This window comes from Gnatocerus cornutus, chromosome 9 (assembly GCF_029298725.1).
Source record: "Gnatocerus cornutus isolate USDA-ARS CGAHR chromosome 9, icGnaCorn1.1, whole genome shotgun sequence".
In the NCBI taxonomy this organism is placed as follows: domain Eukaryota; kingdom Metazoa; phylum Arthropoda; class Insecta; order Coleoptera; family Tenebrionidae; genus Gnatocerus; species Gnatocerus cornutus.
This window is the reverse complement of record NC_142241.1, coordinates 8,932,961-8,949,736: the sequence shown is the minus strand read 5'-3', so window position 1 is coordinate 8,949,736 and position 16,776 is coordinate 8,932,961. Positions and strand designations below refer to the sequence as shown.

The following is a 16,776-nucleotide window of genomic DNA, read 5'->3' as shown; positions in this document are numbered from 1 at the left end:
TTATTCAAAGTAAGCGGACTGTAAACAATCTGAGGCACATCGTTAGAGCAATTAACTTGAAGAAACTCCCACTTAAGGTGGAGAACTCTGATCCACTTTTGGAGTGACACAATTTGGAACAACTTCAAAACTCTCATTAAACTTGGATATATTTGTTTTGATTCAGATTGTTAACATAAGTATTGTTTCTTTGAAAAGAATAAATTGTGCCGCTCTGAATGTTACTTAAACGATGCAACCAGCACGTCTAGCTTCGTCTTTTTATTGCTAAAATAATCTAGAAATGTTTTTTACGGCCGTTTCTGCTCGTTTTACGGACTCTAATGTCATTTTATAGTCGCGTAAAAATATTTTGTGGGGATCCTCCGACCACAAATATCAGAATCGGATTAGATGAATAAAACAAAGACAGGGGTCAGAATTATTTTGGATATAAAACAAAAACATTTTCGTATTTTGTAGATATTCCGTAATTGAATCGAAGCTGAAAAATTTATTACGAACGTAACTTTGATGTTATTTGCGAAATAACGATCGTTAATTTAAATTCTTGAAAATGCGTTGGATTTCGTTCGGCCTATAATTAATTGTACTTCTGTACTTCGCCTCTAATTTGATTAAAATATTTTGCGTTGTTGCGCTAACAGACCATTTTTTCCGCTCTCTAAACAGTTAAAAGATGGTAAGTCACGGTTGAAGTACCTTTAAAGTTTTGAAAGATAAGAAGTGTGTTATTTACTTCATCGATTAGTTTAAATCCTGATTGAATGGGAGATTTTGACGGATTCTTGCAGCACTTTACACATAAAGAAAATTGAAATCTTAAACCAAAACCTTGTCGCAGTTTCAGTACATTAAAGTAAATTTATCTTCATTGGAACTTTCGCCATAAAGACACATCCACACATCACAAAATAAATAGCCGACAAATTAAACGGCAACTCGGAATTAACTGATAATTTGTGATGACCGTTCCTGATTACTTTGCTGTTTCCTCCAAAGTCTACATTACTTGAACCCTGAGATAAATTTTAGAGCTTTCACTAGAAAATGGACGCGCTTTCAGATGATCCTAATCGTGAACGTAGGAAACGGTTATTGCAAACTTGGTCGATAGCAAGTTTGCAATAAACAGATAACGTCGGAAATGAGAAAATCCGTAAATATTTTAGAGACGAGGTTTGCATTTTTCATCATTATATCTTGTTAAAATAAAATGATTAAAAGCTCATTTTGTACGTCAGAGCTTTGTGTTGTCTTCCATTAATTAACACCATTTTGCTGTAATTGCACTCTTTATAAAAATTGATTGACTTCGGTTGCACCATGAATAATTCATCGTTTTATAAACCCTTATAATAAATGGAACTTGCAGGATATTCCGCTTTCATTAATTAAATCTACGGCTATGAGCCGTTTAATAGGCTTTAAGAACTCCAGAACCAGGAACTGCACTTTATTCAAGTGTCAACAACAAACTACATTTTGTGTTCATCATAAAATAACTTAAAATTTTCATGTGAAAATCTAATATACATCTGCACGCTTTATTGTTCGGAACTAAATATCTACGAGATTATATTTTATATTTGTCAACGCTGAAAACCTTTTAGAGTGGTTTATGAGTAGTAACCCTTCATTCTGGATTATAACGGTGAGTTAATGCCGAGGAACAATTTTACGGTTTTCAACGGGTAGATCATGAAAATCGTAGCTTTATGGGTGACGCCAACTTCATTAGATTTTCAGTTTATGTTGACAAATTAACGATTTTATATATCTTAAGTACGACGGTTATTCAAATAAAACAGGTCTTATTATGTTTGAACACTAAATTGCTTTGGGACTAATGTATATTTGAGTTTTTCTAGTCGTAAATGTAGAACTACAAGATTATCTGTTTGAAGTTCACACAGACTCGCATATTATTAACCCTCTGTTTGCTAAACAAAATATTGCTATCAACTCTGATTTCTAAAGTATTTAAATTTTCATATACAAACTTTTGCTATATTGTAAAACAAAATAATGTTTGCTTTAGAATATACGGAATGTTGAAATTTCTCATTTTTTGCATGCACAGACTAATAAAATAAATTCTGGAAATTTTTACAAAATAATTATAGAAAATGTATTGGTAGGATAAAATCGTCAAAAAAATATGATTTTAATAAATAAATAAGCGATTAGTATTACTTGACCTTTTTTATTTTAAAATAGTGATCAAATGACAAATTTCAATTTTCTAAAAGTCTAATTCTTTTTATTTATTTAAATTTAGACTTTTTTTTAGTCTGTCTGTGAAAAATGCGAAATTTTAACACTCCGTATATTACAAAGTAAATCATTCTGACTAAACTTATTTCCCGGAAATTTATAAAGCATTTCGTTCTCGAAGGTACCAAAGTTTGGTTGAAATTGGATGAAACTTGGAATTATGTACTCATATTGCAATTTATATGATACGTTCAATAAATACGAATATAATATGTCCCTGTGTAATAGATATATTATGTGTTTTAATTAATTTAGTTATGTAGATATCACGCCATAAATTGTAACTGCATGCGCTCTATCTAAATAACAGTTTCGACCAGCTACTAACATTTTTAAATAAATTTCAGATCATAATGAGATTTTTTATCACTAACTGAACCGTTTAGCCTTTAAAAGCTCTGAACACAGAAGCTAAAGTTACAACATTGTAGATCCAGGATTTTACAGCACAATAAACCAGAATAAAGCATATAAAAAAATCAGATAAGCAGAGAGACATTAAATTCAATGTAATACAAGAGCATTTATAGAGCTCGGCTTAGATTTGAATTTTTTGCTACGAGATAACTTCCAACTATTTATTTTTATAAGGTGTGCAAATTGAGAATTTTACGGTATTTTTCAGGACCTCTCGCCTTCAATTAGCGTGGATAATAAATGAGGTAAAATCAATATGTTGACAATGAAAGAAATTCGACAGCGCTTCTACTACAAAGTTCTCACAGGCGATGTCTATACCTGTTGCTGGAGCGAAACTCCCGGAAACTTAGTTACTGCGGTGTTCTTGCAATTATGTTATGGGAAACAGCAGCACGTAAGCTTCCTCGACCACGAACTCGATAATGGCACACTCAAAATTACACATGCCATTTATCATATTTCAAAGCAACACAACTGAATTTACAAGTTTCCAACGTGCTCAGGATTCAAAAACAAATCACAAATCATACATAAATCTTTTAGTTAAACTTCGTGTGACCAACTAGACTTTACAACAAAAATGAACGACGTCCCATTTGTTAACTCGCCAATAAATTTAGCATTGAGATAAATGGATTTGTCTCACCGACGAAATTTATAGCGTACTACTTTTGTGTAACTGTGGTGACCTCTTTCAAAGCTTAAGTAAAACCTTTTGACTCGACACATTTATTGTAAAACATTTTAAGCCGTAATCCTTTCATGTTCCGAATTTTTATCGCTTTTACGGGCCTCTCGAAAGGGGCTTTGAGTTTTTCAAAGGCTAATTTTTTATTTGGGAGTTTATTCAAATGGAAAATTGGACAGGATTTCAATCTCGCTAATTGTCGGAATTATCAAAGATTTCTTACAATTTTGTCGCTTCAAATAAAATAGTTATTACTCTTCCTGCAACTATCAGAAACTTCTGCAACTGTAGAGTCTAATTTTGAATTAAATTCGCTCCAATTAATTTCTTAGTGAAATTCAATAGCATGTTACTCCAATTCCTTTCCCATCAATTACTTAGTTTTTAGCAAAGCAGGATGTCCCAATGGGCAAGTAAGTGGTTCTTACACGCAAATAGAATTACGGCGACAGTTTCTAAAAATTAAATTAGAAATCGATTTTAGTTGAATTCACTTAATGGAAGTCTCGCAACAACTTGCACTTGCTATCGTGTCTAAATCTGAACTTAAAGTAAAAATAAACGGACATCATTCTAATGAATTAATTATGTAATCTGATATTTGGTTCAGCTCAAGACTGTATTACCGTTAACACAGGAAACAGGCTTAGGAAGAGAATTTCCAGAGCAAATGTTCATCTTAAATGCTTTGAAGTTGTTTCATTGAGATGTTTCTCAAGAATACAACCAGTTGAGATAAGCTTCTTTACCAAATACTGCAATACTCATGAAATTCAGATTCTCTTGTTAGATAGGAGCAGTTAAAAAACGGAGGAACAGGATAACTTCTCATCACAATGCTTCAGAACAACATATTATTTCCATCATAAACACGAAACAAATAAATTCCGTAATTAAATTTTATTTACGACCCAAAAAATTATCACATTTCGTTCGAGAACCGAGCAATAAAGCGCTTCTTCACAAGACGCGCAGAAAAAGGGAAACCATAAATAACATCGTGAAACAAGGAGATTATTACAGATTTATTAAATCCGCCAAGTTTAGTAAACTCGCCTTTGTAGTTTACCAAATCGCATTCCGAACAAAGTTTGGATAAGTTTTCTTTTATTGTATCCTTGTCAGCACTGGAGAAAAATATTTTCAGCTAAAATTCCCTTTAATTAGTTTGATATTAATGAAGACCAAATTAGGATGTACTCGACAAAGGAAAAAATTAAATCAGAGAGAGTTATGTTATCTGTGTTTCGCGCTTGTTAGTCCGGAGGGAAAAAAATAACAAGCGGGGGTGTAAACAATTATTATTTTCTGGTCGTTCCACAATTCAGGTGGAGAAATAACGAAATTTTTGTAACTGCGAATTTATTAACTTTAAGCAGAGTAGCTTAATTAAATTAAAATATTCACTTTTTCGGGCTATTTCTGCTGTACAGCAGTTTCAAAGGTTTTTTCCGTGTGAATCAACTTATCGCTCGTGTTTCATTAGAGAGTTAATGCAACTTGAGCTGCAACAGATGAAATGGTTTGCACTACTCCAGGAAACCTGACAACGAGGGGATTTCTATATAAATTGTGTTCTGTTGACCACTTTTGTTTGGTCTAAAAAGGAGAGAGCGCGAAGAACGAAAAGTAGAAAATTCACCCGAAAAGAAGTGATTCTGGGAGTTGGGAAATAAGGGAGTGAAAGAAAAAGAAACAGACAAAAATAAATGAAAGAGAATATATCAACAAGTTACTAGCCGTAAAGTGCTTTGGGAATTAATTTGTATCCAATTTGCCACTAACTAGCTGCATCCTTATTTTGATATTGATTTTTTATTTCTTTAAAATTAGATTTTCTGATATAAAGTTTAAAAGAGACGTTAACTAGAAACACAGTTCATTAATTTACGTAAAGTTATTCTTACTTTTTCTGTTTTTCAGGAAACTTGCGCGTGATATAAAAACCGGTCTCTTGGAACTAGTTTATAAATATTCAACTTGGTAACTAGTCTCAAGAAAAAAGTTGTAAAAAACAGTCAATTTACATTTTAACAGTATTGACTTTTATTAGTTTGTAGCTAGAACGAGGCAGAAGTTGAAAACGGTTTGTTTAGCAAAATATAAATAATGGTGGATGCGCCGGGAGCAATTCTAAAAGCGAATTTTTATTTTTTTTTACAGTCATTCAAACTATGAGAATTCTACAAACATATTTGTACAATAATAACACGACTATGTGTTTATATTTTGTGGTGAATAGTTTACACAATCCCTTATTACATTCCGTGTTTGTCATTTTCAAAATATTTTGATTGTGTGTACATACCAGTTGATTTTATCACAAAATTGTTTAAATACCTCCATTGGATTACCGATCATATTGCATGCCAACATTTTAAAATATAAATTAATTTATTGAATTGACAATCGAAATAGCTGCTTTGATCGAATCGTATTATTATGGTGAACCGATTTGCAAGTCATTAAATATAAAATGGCTAAAACGGTAATAACTAGAAAATGGTGTAATGTGGATAGATTGGTGCAAGCTGTGTTGATCGTTTGTCTTCAGTAACAAAATGTCAATATAGCAAAGATTAATGTTGGAGTGTGGCTTTTCGCCTTCATTTTGTAACGAGAGGAAAACATGACGGACATGCATTTTTCAGAAGGTTGTGTGCGGAGATAAAATGTGTTATTATTTCAGTTTATTAAGTAGCTATTTCGTAATTCCGAGTTAATTTTTGTAGAAAAGAAGAAAAATAGAAGCTTACGTTCAACTCGTCTTACCTGAAATAAATAATTAATTCTATGCATTAGTGCATTAACGACGTTGCACATCTAGGTGTTAGAAATTATACATAAGTTATTAAGTCTTCCATTCAAGATAATTAGGTTGTGCATCAATAATAATCGCCACATTTCCTGTCTTGATTCGTTAAAATAATCCCGATTTTGTTCCGCAACAACTGTTATAACTGGATTAGATTTTATTAAGTTGTAGCGACTTTTAAACGATGTCAATTAGTTTTAATTGAATACAGACATCCATTAAGTTTTAGCAACGAGGCTGATACAAATACAAGTCATTTATAAATCATGACAGGATAATCTGAGTCTTTTTGGTATTACATATTCATCATGAGCTTAATGATTATCTTGCGGTGCTTGCGAAGGCAGAATTTTGTTGATACTTGCAACCGGCTTTCAACATCAAAGTAGTACGGTAAATAAACGCGAAAGCTGTTGTGGTTTGCTGTTTAAAACCTCGTATTCCCGACGGATGTACACAATAAGTACACCTAAGCTGAATTATAAGCGCTGATAATTTTCGATGCAACTGTTAATTGTGATAATTGGAACGCGGGATTACACAGACGCTGTTCGAAAGCGATTATAACCAATATGCAAACCAATTATTCTAACAGAATTAGGTGTGCAATAATGGACCAAACTAAAAAAAAAAACAGCAGAATTTGCCCGCCGGCAGGTTTAGCTCTGATTAATTTTAGCCAGATAAAAGTCTTTCATAAATATCAAATGTTCATCAAAATTCATGTAGTGCCGTTGTTCCCGTTTAATGTGAGATATTCACGGACGATACCACACAGTATGAATGTTGTAGATCAATAATGAGTTTAGTGAGTCAGAATAAAATAAATGTTGAAATGAGATAATCTCACGAGAGTTAATAATAACATTTCTATGGAAAACACGTCTGCCTATATTATCTAGACGTTCACTTAATGACAGCAATTCAAGGACACGTTTCTGTGATACTGGGTTGAAATGACGGTAGTGTTAATTGGAAAATCGCAGATTACGTCTGGAAGGAGATTAAGGGCTTAATTATGATCCGGTGGGATAAACCTTAATTGATTGTGCGAGTCATGAGAAACAAAAGTCTACATTTTCCCCTAATTTTGAAATGCGCAACGGAGCACCTCACATTAGTGCAATAGTAAATTTCCAACATTTATTTAGATAACCTGAAATAATTCGGCCTTTGAGACAACACTGCCATCAAGAAAATTACTTTACAGAGTCTCTTTTTCCTTGGATAATGTTCTCCATGAAGACGGCACCAATTTAGGCAGTCCAAATGTACCCGACGGCGCAGTTAAGCATATTTCTGCTGCCACAGAAATCTTTTATTCGATTTTCATGCTCCTTTAAGTAAGCGGCGTTAAAATATAGTTTGAATACGAATTCTTATCATAGCGGAATATTTCAGACAAATATCAAATTTCGCTGCAACCCCTTTTGAATTTTTTATTCATTATTGAAACCACAGCCCCCGGCTCGATGTTTACATTATTGAGACCATAGCGAAACCTTTCAGTAGAATGAGGGTTTCATGTCGAAGACGTTGTATAAACTTGGCACGTTTAGGTTTGAAATAAAGAGATATTGTCTTCGGATTCGGAGAAAAATGTGTCACTTTTTCAGAGCTAGAGAAAATCTGATGTAATAAGACTTCACGCCTTGAATCGGGTTCTTTCTGTCTAAATCTGCATTTATTATCTCTTAAACTAATGAGAGAATTTAATAGAGATTCAAATTGAAGAGACTTTTTTGTGTAGTAGTCGCTGCTTTATAATCTAGGCGGAAGTCAAGACCTAATACACTAATGGAAACTTCCGGTTCCGCTAATATTCGTTTTAACAAAATATCTAATCAGAGGAAAGTGGTCTACTTAATTTAACCAAATTGGCCGGTTTTGTTCAGCATATTAAATAATTCTAACTAAAATAATGAAGAATTTGAAATAAAAATACCAATTTTTTTTCAGTTGCTTCAAAATTATCCACATTTTGATTGATCCTCTTTATTTCCTACATTCTTCAGAACCTTTTAAACTCCTTTAAAAGTCACGTTAACTAGAACACATTAACTTACATCAAATTATTCTTACTTTTGTTGCTCTTCACGAAACTTGCCAGCAAGATAAAAACTGCTCTCTTGCAACTAGTTAATAAATATTCAACTCGCTAGCTAGTTCCAAGAATTTTTTTTCAAGTATTGATTTCCATTAGATTGTACTTTTGATGCCAGAAGTTAAAATAGTTTGTTTAGCAAAAGATATAAATAATGGTGGATGCGCCGCGAGATATTCTAAAATTAACGCATTTTTTAATTTTTTGTTTTTGGTATACCTACTACTTATTACATTTTCAGATTTTTGGTTCTCTTTTAAACGTTTCAGATCATCTTTCAGCATTAGGACTTCCTCAACTATGAAACTTATTGAGTCTTTTAAAACCAAAAAGAAAGAATTATTGTTTTGATATTAGAAATTCTCTTGTTTTTAAAAAAAAATTCAAAAGCCGCTTTACATTTTTTTAATTTACTTCTTTAAATTTGATCGGTATTTCTTGATTACGCCGAAAATTTATAGCAATTCGTTTTGGACCAAATCACTTTAAAAAAAAAACAATTTGGACAAAACAATATACAGGGTAATAATAATTGACGTCCTGGTGATATTTTAAAATTGACCCATCATTCTATTAAAATTTAAAGTAAACAAAAAAGTTATGTCTTTTTTATTAGACCTCACTTGTGTGTTTATAGCAGGTCCTAAGTGACAGAAAGTCATAAAAAGGTTTTAAAAGCATGTAAGCGATAAAGAAAGTTTAGTGATAAAACTAACTACACGTAGGTATTTAAATTTGTATGATAGGGCAACGAGCAACAATGTAACGTCAGAAAGACTGTAAAGGTTAAGATTTATCAGCAAGTGAACAAATTTAAAAGTAAGAATATATTTTATGAAAATGAGGCGAAGGTGACGTTACTAAATTAATGGACAGTCACGTAAATAATTAACGTTTTATAACTAATTGTAAAAAATTAATGCATTAACATGTCCGATTGTTTCAATCCAACAAATTTTCATTTTAAATCCATTAAGTTTTTATTGCTTTATTGATTAGCCTAAAATATTGCATGTATCTTGAGTATTGTTTTGCTAATATCCGTTGGGCTTTTAAGCTTCTCGGAGAATACATACATTAATAAACATTATCCTGTACAATAGCTACATAAATAATAATACCATAGATACAGTAAACTGGGATCTTAAATTCCAACTGGAGTTGTGTTCGCTGAATGTTTTTCAGGGCCGAAATTATTCGTAATTTTATGCCAAAAAGTCTTTTAGATATTACGACAATTTTTTATTTGATTCATAAAAAACAAATTTTTCTGAAAGGTAATCCTCGTTTCAGGTAATTTTCATATGTGGTTTATAATCCTGCTGTCGTGGTAGTACTGTGAACCCTCACCCCACATCTGCCTCGGTTTTAACCTGAGAAACTCAACTTTCTATTTTTGCACTACAATTTTCATGCCTTTCTTATAACATAACAATTTCTCAAATTAAATTCGCAGCTCGCGTCTAAGTCGTACAACACTATAAATCTGTTTCAAACATTTCACAAGACAAACTTTAGACTGCTATAATTTTAGTTCCTAAGACGCTCAACGTTTTTATTTAAATTACAATTCTGAGAACATTATCCTGAAATATTAAAATGCAAAACTCATCCTCGTATTTTCAAGTAGCAACTAAGATAATGTCGGAAATGAAAACATTCATATTCAGAGTTTATCACATACATTAGGTTTGTTCCTAGAATCGGAACTGGAATTCAAAAGAATACATCTCTTTGATGTACTTTTGTGCAATCCCACGTGCACAACGTTCCAAATCAGTGTCAAATTAAAGAAAGACTCTGTGATTACTCGAGGAGAGCTCTTGTTGGAAATCATAGAGCTTCAAGTTGAATGTGAACATATTCTTAAGAGTTAAGAATTTTTACAACGCTTGCGATTTTGATTTGAATTTGACACTCTGCTGGCGGTTTTAATTATGACCAGATTTTCGCACCGGTGGATTCAGTTGTTTAATTTTAGAGCAAGCTAAGGGGAATTCGCAGAATCCACGTTTAATTCAGGCATGATTATTCAATAATCTTCTCAGACTGTCTAGACAGGTGCGCCTTTGTTTGTTGTTTATAAATTAAGTATTATCTGACTAGATTGCATAGAAATTAAAGTTTTAGTTATTGGGGACAAGACCAAATTGTGAATATTTAGATAAATCGCAGTTTGAAGCAAATACAACAAACTCACCTGAGAGAATCACACAGAATATTTTGTAAATTGGTTGGACTTATCAGTAAACTGAGTATAACCATGAAAATTTGGTTAGAGGTTAAAACTAATGCGAGTGTAAAACTCACTTCAGACGTAAAAAACAAGGAACACTAAAAATTACAATTTAAAAGCCGGCAATAAAAGTGACCTTGAACCATGAGAATTACAAAGTATAATTTTATGCCAACGGCAAAATATTGTTCATAAAAGTACATAAATAAACAGTGTCACTAGCCAGTGCTACTTCGTTTATCTACATAAATGACACTAAAACCACAATTACGGAAATTTTGGAAACGCAAAGCGGTAGTGCCATCTTTGAAACCAAATATCCTATTGGTTTCGTAAAGCTTGTAGCGTTATTTTATTGCCGTCCTCTTCAACATATTATTTTATTTACATGTATTGCAGTGAGTTTGTTCCCATTTTAATCAAAACTATGTAGAAATTTAAACAACACTGGACATTCGCAGGAAGTTGCATGATAAATATCAGGAAACTCAGTGACATGATTTGCGTTCCGTTAAAACATTTGCTGGGTGTTACTGTTCACAGATTAACCCAGAAATAAAAAAATCCAAATTTATCGTTTGTGCTGTCAACACCGCGCAAATTATCTGAAAAAATCGTTAAATTAATTTGGTTAAATACTGACAGAACTGAAGACACATATTGAACAGTTCAATAAGCGTTGACGTCTAATCAGGAAATGAGTTACAAAAGGACCACAAACTGCAAACTTGCAAACATAAAACATCAGCACCTGCAAATTGCTCTTGTTAATACAATCTAATATTATACCTTGGTCAAAGAGACCACAGCATTACTAGGAGGGTTGACAAAGGGTGGGAGAATCAATAAAGACGGTTCGAATAGATGGGAAAATTGGTACACAGGACAAGAAATGTGGCTGTAATTAAACATTGCAACATTACCAATCGCGGATTGTAATTTGCAGTTCACAATAAATTACTGAATAATTGAAAAATGGTGAATGCGCCGGGTTAGCGTTTCAGTCAGTCAATTCGAACAGTGTGAAAATAAATAAATCTAAACCAAATCTAAATTGTGTTTTTGTATTAATAAGAGAAACTTTAGAAACTACAAACTTATTTTTCCGGGCGCTTCTTCCCCACAAATAAACCCAATATAATGCAGGCCGCCCTCCGCTTCCTCAAAGAAGGCGTAAGCTTTGTTAATATCCTGTCGTTTCCTTCAGTCCCATTGTTACAATTTTTACAACGTCATAGAAACCGTAATATGCAGCTTTATCCAAACATAAATGTAAAAACAGAAGTCCAAAAACCGCCAGAAATAACCGGAAAACACACAATGTAGCGGATTGTGGTAACGCAAATCGCGCCTTATTTTTATGTATGAACGTTCGAGGGCGCCCTTTCGGCATTTAATAGAGAGGAGCGACATCGTTTAAGTGATGATATCACGTAAAAAGGCCTCGAGCAAAATGTGAACTCCCCCGAATTGTGTTTTTATGTTGTTTTCACCGACACAAGCGCTTTAGCTAATAATATCCGATTTGTTTCGTATCGAAAGTCAAAACACCTATTTGGTAATTTATAAGGGGGCAAAAAATCAATTTTTAATTTACTTGAAGAAAGTCAACGTAGCAACTGAATAGAACTTCCGGCCACCCAATAAGTTCGTCGTTATCTTAAAATATTGTCCACATGGTGAAGCTCTCGCTCGTAAAAATGTAGCTTAGCACAAGAACGCTTTTGTCGGGTTGCGAATTTGCATTCGTTTCCGGATGACCGGAAGCGTGACTGAGTTCTGGAAAAAAGCGACAAATATGAGCATAAATGATTGGAGTGAGCCGGCTTTGTTATCGGAAGTTGAGAGAAATGAGCGACTTTAATTAAAGGATAAATGCAAATAGAGCTTGATAATGCATTACAAGCGCTTGCTGGGTATACTATTTAAATCAGCTTTTAACAGACGTGTCGTGACTCTGCACAAGCGTCTTTTAATAAATAAGACTGTAAACTATTTATACGTTGCCTCTGTTGAAATTAAACAGTGTTTAATCTGGGGAAATGAAAGAGGCGGTTTTTAATGGAACTAGTTTGAAAGTAAAATTGCTTGGCGCAAAAAATGGCACGCTAGGCTTAAGGAACTGCTATTTTATGATACGCAATATCCTTAATAAAGAAATAGCATTTACTAAAGCAGTGGAAAGTCATTGCTGATATATAGCAGTAGATTTTACATCAGGTCAGGACTCAGAGATATTTGTTTTTTTAGTTTTCAATAATTACTAGGATAATCATAAAACTTAATAATACATCACTCAAAAGGTAATTAAATTAAAAAAGTCTATTTTGTGCTAAATTTCCAACAGATGGCAAATATTTGTGTGTAATAATTATTTAGAACAATAATTATTTCCAAAAATTTCCATTCTCTAATTTTGTTGGTCGTTTAGCAAACTAGGAACTCAACATCATTTTCTAAAATGTTGTATTCTGGTCAGCGTTAGCATTAAAGTCTTTTTAAAATTAAATATGTGCTTAGAAATTACGATTGATAAGCTGATAAACTGATAAAAAATACAAAATAATTTAGTTTTTTAAACTTTTCTGTTTTTTTGTCCCGTAACTTCTAAACGATAGGAGAGAGCAATTCATTTATTAGTGTGTCTAAAAAGCGAAACTTCAATCGTTTTAATGATTTACTAGTAATCAACATCGATGTAATATTTTTTGTGTTATATGCAAAATTGCATGTAAAAATTATTGAAAACGAAAATTTTTTTGACACGAGCTAAGTTGTCCAAAAATATTATGCAAACTACAAACTCTAGCGACTAGTTTTGTATGTCGTTGAAAAGCTTATTAAATTAGCAATCTAAAACATTGTGGAGCAATTCTATAATACTGCAAAGTTCTCAAGAAAAACTAAAAAATACTGAAAATATTTTAACAGTAAAACCTAAAAATTAACTTTCAAAAATATCTCTGTACCCGAACCTAATGGAGCAAAACAGACATTTTTAATCAAAATTTGTTGGCTAGCGTAATTAAACCGACAACTCCACTAACTGATTTGAAATATGGCACTATTTATAACTTGATACAAACACAACACTTCACAGCATTTACCTCACTTCAAATAAACAAAACTAATTGTACGCAATTCGAGAAAATTACCCAAACGTTAATGTTTCAATGCTTTTGCAATCATTCCACAAATTGCTGTAAACACAAAACATCTATGAGCCTATCTATTCTAATGAGAGTTTGGTTTATTCAGCCATTTGTTGAACCGACTTCAATTTGCCTGCTCTGTCTACCATTGTGAAACAAAAAGTGGAGTTAGTTCTGATATTACTCTAAATAAAATTGTTGTCAAAGCAACAGGCCTTCAATTGAGAAAATTATTAACTCATTGAAAGCTTGGCAACGTGGGACCAAAAGCCCATTCGCCAAACTGATTGCAAAAGCGTGCAAAACTTGGGTGTGCCATTATTTGCAGGCGACCATTTATTAATAATCGCAGAGTTTCTACCTATAAATTATATACTGATTGGAATTTATGAGTGACATTTGCGGGGAGTTATGACAAGGATTATGTTACGCACTTAAAATTATAAATATTGATGGCTTTTATCAGATTGGAAGCTCGACTTCCAAACCAGTTCTGCTTAAATTGAATTATACTCGTAGTGACACAGTGAATTAATAAAATAACTTAAAATATAGAAGAGTTATTTAATAAAACTTTGCTTCAAGTTTAAATTCATTATATCTTGAAAACTTCTACGAACTTTGCTCTGATTTGATGTTTCTATTACACGTCAAAAGTGTATTACCGATCGATAAGTTTCTAAGAGTTTAATTTTCAACTCTACAAAGAAACGGATTTATTTTACAACAAATTGCATAATTTATTTTTATTCCTTAGAATTTAGATTTTAGTGTCGGTGGCCAGCAATTCAATTTCGTTAAACGGAAAACTGCCTGCAATGCAGAAGCTATTGCAGAACCGATTAAGTTTTACCTCTGTTTGCCAAACAATTTGCGAAAATAATTGCGGATTGTTTTTATTCCGGTAAACCAACACACATTGTTTACATTTTCTGCAGGTTGGACCTGCAGCACTAAATCTTTAGGACAAACTTTTCCAATCCGCCTGATAATAATTACTCCCAAAAGAGAGATAAAGGGTCTTCACTTTCCGGGTTTTATCTCGTGCGGACAAGAATTCGTCGTTCGTTTAGTATAATTTAATTTATCACTTCACTTGTGCAAAGGATTAATGGTGATTTGTGGCGACTTTGCTACATATTCGCCAGATTTGAAAACGATTAATCATTTGGAAAACGAAATCGATAGTGCTCGAGTTTTTTTCATTGAAATTCAGCTTTTGCCGTTTTTAGATGGTTGTCATTAGGTGGAGTGAAAAGGAGGATTACTGTGTCTGATGAGAAAGAAAAGTGTAATTTTTGCAGAGATGAAATGGGGGAAAAAGCAGCTTTTCTATTCAAGAAATGCAGCGTAATTTTTTCATCACTTATCTCGCGCTAATTTAAAAAAAGTGTGAACAAAAACTAAACTTCGTTAATTTTTTCAGAGGTTCTGTAATGTGGTTAGTTCATAGTACACGGTGACATACTTCTTCATACCATTTTCTCACGGATTATCTCTAAATGTCGAGCTAGTCTCACTAGACATGATGGATGGGATGGTATTCATTACTCACCAAGAATGTTCCTCAATGAATCGTAATTGTGCAGACACTATTTGAAAACCTGTCATTAATCACGATCGCAGCGTTATTATTTTAGAAAACGCTTTTTGCTAGTCGATATTTCACATAATTCATCGATTGCATTCCAAGATGCCGAAGTCGTTTTAAACATAGACCCTAGAGAATATTAACACATTAATTAATAAGACTTAGACAAGTAGATATTGGAATTTTTGAAGTTTTAAATTCGGCTCTTCTTGTTTGACTTTCAAACTTTTACTAATTAATTAAACTCATGTTCAACCCCAAAGGATTTGCGGCTTACCTCCTTTTTACATTCTTTAGAATAATAGTGTGGGATCTTATGAAAACTTTCGCTTTACAAGCTTATTTGACCTAGTTTTTCCAAAGAAATAAATAAAAGTGGAAAGACGAATTTTCGAAACTTGTCGGCTCTTGTAAATCGTGCAGAGAATGTTCGCAACGCTTGTTTTTGAGTAAATGTATCGAAAAATGTAATTACTCGAACTTGAAGAAAGTTCTGCGAAACGTGTACTACACAAGAAGTTAGGGGGACTTTTATGCCTTACATGTATCAATTTTTAATGATCACTAAAGGGCGAATATTGAACTTTCTTTCATTCGGATTTTAGAGCCATATAAAGGAGTCAATCAAATTCAGGATTAAGATATTCCAACAAAGACAATTTCCCGCAAGAACTGCTCACATTGCAAGTTTAAACAGCCTCACCATTCAAGCATCTGCAGTACAAACTTTAAGACCGAGTTAACAAACAACTTTACTTAAACATTGAGTCGGATTCTAAAGTAAATTACTTATTGTCAATTTTCTTCGCGCATAAATCTTGCATACAAAGTAGCTACTTGCCCTGGAATATCTTTTGTTCTATGTGCGTCTTATCACGTAAAATCGCACGAGAATAAAAGCACCTAATTTACATAAAACAAAGATTATTTTTTAATATCATGAGATATGACGCAAGTAAATGAAGCGTTTGCTGATTATGGCAGCGGTGATCCAAATGAAAAATTATCGTGGACGTGTAAAAAGAGGATAAAAATTTTTTGCTGTCGGTGTTGGCATTCACGGTGTGCGACTTTCTACTTAGTAACAGAAAGAATCGCTTGATTTGTTCTTGCGAGTTTCTTCTATGAAAAATGAGAATGCGGAAGGAGAAAAAGCGAGCGGAAAAATTTTATAAATTGTTTATCTGAGCACGCAGAAGTAAAGCACGTGGTAAAATTTGTTGCATCTGCGACTGCAATGCATCACAACTACCATAACCAATTAATTTAATGGTCGGATGCACTAATTTCAATCAGTCCTGTAAGATCTTATTGCGTTGCGTCTTTATCCATTAAATTAGGCTAAATCCGAACGGATTTAGTCATAACGAAACAATTTAACTAATTTAATTAAACTAAACCAAAGGTACACCACGTTAAGGCGTTAAAGTAGTTGTACCTAAATAATGGCACTGTGATATTTTAACTGTGAAAATTTAAATTAATTCCAGCTC

The 16,776-nt window shown here is 32.9% G+C and overlaps 2 protein-coding genes across 2 annotated transcripts in view; one reads left to right on the top strand and one right to left on the bottom strand.

The window, feature by feature from the left end:
- The window catches only part of LOC148168615 (nose resistant to fluoxetine protein 6-like), a 28,525-nt gene extending 17,884 nt beyond the window's left edge, over positions 1-10,641 (bottom strand). The window contains exon 1 of the mRNA XM_088046797.1: positions 10,505-10,641. The gene's annotated coding sequence lies outside the window, so the exon portion shown is untranslated. The remainder of the gene's footprint in view (positions 1-10,504) is intronic.
- The window catches only part of LOC148168612 (metabotropic glutamate receptor 2-like), a 144,316-nt gene that overhangs the window by 10,773 nt on the left and 116,767 nt on the right, over positions 1-16,776 (top strand). The window lies entirely within an intron of this gene.